We start from the raw sequence: 6789 nt of genomic DNA on the forward strand, positions 1-6789 counted from the left end.
TACGGTCCTTTTTACCTGCAACAGGATCAAGATTTTCTAAATCCCCACATAGTTTTTTTGTGGAATTCATGATTCGCTAGTTGTAAGCAAAGGGAAGAAAATGAAAAACAAAACAAAACAAAACAAAACAACAAGGCCTAAGCAAAGATCCTAGGGGAAATGTAGGCAAGATTTTAGAAAAGTGGAGAAGCCTGTTTATAAGATGAACTGCTTTTTCATACCCTTAGGCCATTATCCGTGCTATCACTGTAGGATATTTTAGCCAATACGTAAAATTGCTCAATGCTTAAAAACACATACAATTAAGAGATAATAAAGCTGGGGTTCCAACTTCTCAGCACCATATTTCAGAGCTGTTCCACTGGAGATCATGTGGTTCAAACCTACATTTTAAGAAGGAAGAGAGTTGAGCTCAGAGTTGTTAAATGACCTACACAAGATCACACAGCTCTTTATTTTTACTCAGGACTAGAACTTGGATCTAACCTACGTGGTTTAGTATTCTTTCTCTCTTTTCATAGTTAAAACATCAAGCTCTCTGCTTACAAGGATACATTTCATTTGAGCCCCTTCCTAAACCAAATTAATCAGAATCTCTGGGAAAGTAAGGCCCAGGCTTCAGTGATTTTTCAGTATTTCTCTAACATGGACCAAGTGATTTTAAAGGGCAGCCATGAGTGAGAATCAGCGTCTAGCGAGCCACACAATACAATCTTAGCACTTACACAAATGATCCCTTACAAAGTTAAGATGCATTGCAAGCTAGAATATAATCTCATTTGGGTGAAATTTTATACAGGGATAATTTCTAAGTCAAATAGCTATTACCAGTAAAGGCTAAGGCAATAAAAATGAAGACTTCAATAGCTATTGTTTTATTGCCTCCACTAGTGATTTTTTACCTGTTAGTGGTAGTGCTAAACAGAGAATAGTAAATATTAATCATGAAACAATTCCTAGGATTTTTGTGGCATTCTATTCTATCTTCTAGATAGTGTTACCCCCCAGGGTCTGCAGAAATTAGGCAATCCTTGGCAAGGTTTATTGACACTTAAATTTAGAAGTAACCCAGGTATCTTTGAAGAGATCGACAGACAAGAAAGTTTCAGGCTTGTGTATCTACTGTGTAGGTTTTGGCCTTTTCCCACAGCTGAGAAGGATATAAACATTAAATATTTAGGAAAAAGTATGTGAATCCATATGCAATCGTGCAATAATCATGCAAAAGATTTATAAGTAAATGGCCATCCTGTGGCTGTGGCAGAGGCTGGCAGCTACAGCTCTGATTTGACCCCTAGCCTGGGAACTTTCATATACTGTGGGTGCAGCCCTGAAAACATACACACACAAAAAAACCAAAAAAAAAAAAAAGTAAGTTGCCAAGTTTCTCAAAGGCTGACTTGCAGTTGTATGAGACATAAAATGTTTACCGAATCAATGACTTTATGAAAGTTAACATTTTAACTGTGAGATGTTGCTTAAGGAGTCGTAGCATCAGTGTAGGTGATGTGTGATCACGTGCTATCGAGGCGTTAGCTAAACATGAAATAGCAGTGCTTTAAATGGGGAGTGCTGCCTTCCTAATTCATCATCACTCCATGTGTAATTAATGTTTTGTGACGAGAGGGGTGGCTGTTTTGTCGCTAGGCACAGCTCATAGCCAGGACAAGGAGCTCCAGCGATCAGGTTCCTTATATCGAATAGCATCTGGCTTTTTCTTACATTTTATGATCACTGCAGAGGAGTCTGTTGATGACACTCACAGGGGGCATTATGGATGGGGTTCTTTTTTTTTTTTTTTTTTTTTTTTGGTCTTTTCTAGGGCCACACCCATAGCATATGGAGGGTCCCAGTTTAGGGGTCTAATTGGAGCTGTAGCTGCCGGCCTTCACCACAGCCACAGCAACACCAGATCCTAACCACATCTGCGACCTACACTACAGCTCACGGCAATGCCGGATCCTTAACCTACTGAGCGAGGCCAGGGATCGAACCTGCATCCTCAAGAATGCTACTCAGGTTCATTAACCACTGCACCACGACGGGAACTCCTGGATGAGGCACTTTTAAGAGAAAATGTTTTTCATAAGCACCATGAATAATTTGCTGGTGGAAGCTGGGAGATGGACACCCCTGGTTTTCTTAACAGGGAAACAACAGCATAGGAGGATATTCTTCATAAGGAAGGGGTATGAAAACAAAGGGATGTGAACACTCCTTCTCTATAATCTGAGACTAGAGAACTCCAGAAAAGTGGATTTTAATTAAAATATACGAGAGCGTCACATATCTAACAAACCCTGCACTTTCCGTGGGCCAGATGCTGTCACAGGTAAAAGCGTAGAGTGTGGTGGTGAAAGGGTTAATGCTGCTCAGAGTTAGGCTGCCTGCTTCGAACCCCATCTCTGCCATTTAGGAGCTGAAGGGCCTTGAAAAAATTTCTTAATCTTTTTGCCTTCATCTCATTTGGAAAAGGGACATAAAAATTTACTAACCTCACAAGGTTATTCTGAGGAATAAGTGAGCAATTTTATTGAAACCACCTAGTGGGTTAAACATGTTAGGTATAAATATTAGTTGCCATTATTATTATTATTATTATTATTATTATTATTAGGCTCATCCTCATTTCCAATTACTTTCAGTTCCTTTCCTCCTATCCTTCTGAGTCTAAACAGGACCACAAACAGAAGATACAGTCTTTTAGTGAATTTACTCATCTAATCAGTTAATCAACCATCCACACCATTCATTCAACATTCAAATGGCATGAACATTTTTAAACGTGTCGAAACGTTTAAATCATTTTCTAGTTTAAGAAAACGCCTCAAATTATCAGGTCAGGTGATGAGAAATAGTGATTTACTGTTTATTAGACTCTAAAGCTTTCTAAACTTTTACTTTCTTCTACCTTTCAATGTATACATTGAAAGAAAAAATGAGAAAATTTTTCTTTTGGAATGCTTAAAACTCATGCATTAAAACTCATTCTCAACTAACAATGGATTAGTCCAAAAGAAAATGACATTTTGGAAGAGTCTATAATAGAGGTTATTTAAGTAAAGAGAGGGTCACTACATTCAATATATGTTGCTTCTTTTCTCTATTTTTGTCTCCAACTGGATAAAAAGTTCTTTGGGTTCAGAGATGCTTCTGTTTACCTATACTCTATTTACATCTATATAACAATGCCACTACTGAGACAGTCAGTCAATATTTGCCGAATAAATAAATCAACGAGAGGTAATAAATAAATCAGTGAGAGGAGGTCTATTGATTTTTGGTCAAGGAGAAAAGGAAAACAGTCACTGACTGATAAAGGTTGTGGGGAAACATAGAGTCCAGAATTTTTGCTTGGAAATCTGTGCTTTATTTGTAGTTTATTAGTCATTATTTCATTTAACATATATTTTAAAAAATTATCTTGAAGAACAAATTCTTCTTTGAAGGGGAACTCTTGCTAAAAAGGCCCCATATGGTTAATATGTGGCTAAATTTGGAATAAAATCACTTTTCTTCTTTAGTTAGCACGCAATAGAACAAAGTTCATGTTCCAGGACTCCTATGTTGAATATTACATTTAACAATTTGACCTTGAACACCTTTCTGTATTTTTCAAGGGCTTCATTGTACGAAAAACAATTTAACACCATTCTATGGTAGCAGTTCTTGCTAAGGATTAGCTAATAAAGGACTTTAAACATTTTGTGTTATAGAAAAGCTAATTCAACAAAATAGGTGTGCTCAGCTCTCAGTCTGAAAAGTAGAAATCTCATAACAAACAAGTGCCAGTTGCAGTCCCAAAGAGCACTAACTTGAGGGAGGAAGCAAGAGATGGGGGAACTGTGAGGTTTTCAACGTTCTTGTCTGAGGATAGATGCTGGTTTTTTTAGGCCTGGCCCAGAGCTGGATCTGGCTGCAGTCTGCAACAGGTTCACTGAAACCAGTTTAGGGCCTGTATACGGATGTTGCCCGTCCAGGGTTTCTTAACTTCTCCTAAGAGGACCCTCTTTCCATGTAAAAAAATTATTTTGCCACATTCCCCCACCGGATGGAGGTTACATATTTGTTATCTATCAATTAGAATATGCACAACACCAGGCCACCTTGAATTCATTATCAGTTTATGGTGAATACATTTTAATAATCACAATACCCAAAACTCTTTTAAAAATCATATTAGGCAGATATTTCGACTATAAATATTATTTATATTTACTAACTCTTTGAAAAAAAATCCCCAGACCTCTCAGCCTGGAAATTGCTGGTCTGGTCGGTGTGTTTTAAGTCACTTCCTAGTTAGAAAAGTTCATATGACTTGTTTATTTTCTTCCCAAATTGTTCTATCTTCAGATATGGTTTGGGCCTTTAAGAGGAATGATGATTGTACTTCATACTATGTATATGCATTTAAATGAAAGATTAAGGAAAATTGTTCCCAATTATTTAAAAAAAAAAAAGACGAGTATTTTGCGGAGGCAGTGGCAAATCCCTGATGTGTCATGACGGAGTCATTCTCAAAACCTAATGGCTATCAAATTGAGCAAACATAGAACCAATAAAGAAAAGATTTCTTCACACCATGTGAAATCAGCTCATAGAAAAACACATTGCTGTGGAAAATTTTGGGATAAGCACAAGGATTTTTTTTTCACGGTGATTTGTATCTCATGCTTGCAGGCAGCAGTTACGAAGTGAAAAAAAAAAAAATCCCTCCCAAGTATCAATACCAAGGAGTTGACTGTTGCAGCGTGACCCCATTCTCCGGGCTGGGTTTGCACCTTCTTCTGAGCACAAATCACAACACTACATTTGTTGAAATCAGACATTAATCAAGACTAAGAAATTCTTCTTCCTGTCACTCCTTTGAAAGTACCTGACTATGCCATTGTGAAAAATAGAGAAATGCTTCTGTGGACCCCTCATATTTCCCAAGGAATTCTGCTTTATTTTTTTTCAGACACTGGAGCTGTTTCTTTTCCAGGTTCAATTTATAAAACAAAAACCATTACGATCCAGCAGTCCCTCTTGGTAATTCTAAGTTACCAGATTTGTGATCCCTATCATTGTACTATAAAACTAATCCATTGCCAGAGTCATCTTTCCTGGTTCCATGCATTCTTTTACAAAAGAGCAGTTAAGCGACAAGTCACAAACGGCTTATTTTCTTACTCCATTCAGAAGTTAGACTTAGGAACCACAATTCTACCTCTGCCTTTCTGTGAGGAGATTCATTAACTCATGAATACTGACCACCCACCAACTACCACCATCCTAACTGTGTTTACATAGCATACAAGGCATTTTCAATGAGTGCCAACTCTGTACTAGGCACTGGGGAAAGCACTTTCATTATCTTCCTATGAGTTAGATACTATTATCATCCCTATTTTACATATGAGGAAATAGAGAGGTTAAATAACTTCAAGGATTCACATGCTGACTGTTTAAATCCAGAACCATGACAACCATTGAAAGAAAGATGATGAATGTGTTTCCAACATGAGACATTAAAGGACATCACCTGAGGTGGAAGAGGCAAAAAAAAAAAAAAAAAAAAAAAGAAGGGAGAAATGGAAAGGAATAACTTGAAGAAAACAAAAAGTAGAAAGGTAAGGAGTTATCGACATGCATTAGATTCCATTTTCCATTCAAATACGCTGTCCATACTGCTAAACTGACTCACTGTTTTTAGGCCCTACAGGGGAAATACGGTAACGCGTAATTTATGTATTCAGACTGATCTGAACATCTGACTAACAAGAAAAATTAAACAATTCAAAGCAGTTTCATCAGACCTAGAATTCTCCCAGCCTAGGGGAAAGAGAAACAAAACAAGCTGGAAGAGGCCAGAATGGAAAGAGAGCCCTGTAGACTCAAGAAATCTAGGCCCTTGAGGAGAACTGTGAAAGTGAATAGGATTTGACTGGCTCCAGTAAAAGGCAGCCATTTCCCCAAATGGGACTCCAGCATCATAGGGAGGAAAGTAAGCATAAGCAAAGGCCCAGTGAGCTTCCCAGCCTGGTGGAGACAAAGACAACTTGTCTGCTGAACCAGTGGGAGCTGAGCTTGAAAAGACTGTTGGGTCCACCTTTGTGTCCTGCCTGGTCCCAAAGGCCATGGGAAGTCACTGAAAGAGTCTGTTCAAGGGAGTGACAGGATCCAGGCAAAGTTCAGGGAAATTAAATCCAAAGCAGCAGGCTGATGGCTGGCAAGGAGGCCGGCAGAAAACATAATTTAGAGGCTTTTCTTCATGACCACTAGATGTTGAAGCCATAAATGCCTGTACCCCAAGGGAAGCAGAGGGGCTATAGACTCGAAAGGTGAAGAAAGGCATAGACCAGAGAAAGAAAAACACCTCTGGGCGGTGGCAGGGGTGAATACATGGAGAGTCCTTGAGCCATTGACCAATTTCAAGAATGTCCATAAGACACACACACACACACACACACACACACACCCCTCCAAAAGCATGTACTGGGAGCTCCAGCCCAGGCGGGAAGACCATCTGATTCAAGTTGTGCCCGCCACCCTTAGCAACCCAAACCACCCACTCTACCTAGCAGGCAGGTGACCCACCGAGCAAACCAACCCGCAGGAGCCAGAGAGGGAGATGGAAAAGTTTGGGGAGTAGTCCCTGGCTCACCAGAAGGGCATTTTTTCATTCCTCAGCCACTCTCAGGTGTTCAAAGAGGGAGGATGACATCCGTCAGTCCATGCTCCGGCCCCTCCTCCCCACGGGGCCTATTATGAAACTCCGGGCACTTTGTACCTCACCCCGCTAGTTAG

The 6789-nt window shown here is 39.4% G+C and overlaps 1 long non-coding RNA gene across 1 annotated transcript in view; it reads right to left on the reverse strand.

The window, feature by feature from the left end:
* Positions 1-6756, reverse strand: part of LOC106504692 (uncharacterized) — a 45111-nt gene extending 38355 nt beyond the window's left edge. Inside the window, exon 1 of the long non-coding RNA XR_002346708.2 lies at positions 6647-6756. This is a non-coding gene — a long non-coding RNA (uncharacterized LOC106504692). The remainder of the gene's footprint in view (positions 1-6646) is intronic.
* Positions 6757-6789: the final 33 nt, after the last annotated feature.

The sequence above is a fragment of the Sus scrofa genome, chromosome 8, assembly GCF_054392235.1.
Source record: "Sus scrofa isolate SSC_HxYL_T2T_F1_AM1 chromosome 8, Sscrofa_HxYL_maternal_Yorkshire_Landrace_v2.0, whole genome shotgun sequence".
Lineage (NCBI taxonomy): Eukaryota > Metazoa > Chordata > Mammalia > Artiodactyla > Suidae > Sus > Sus scrofa.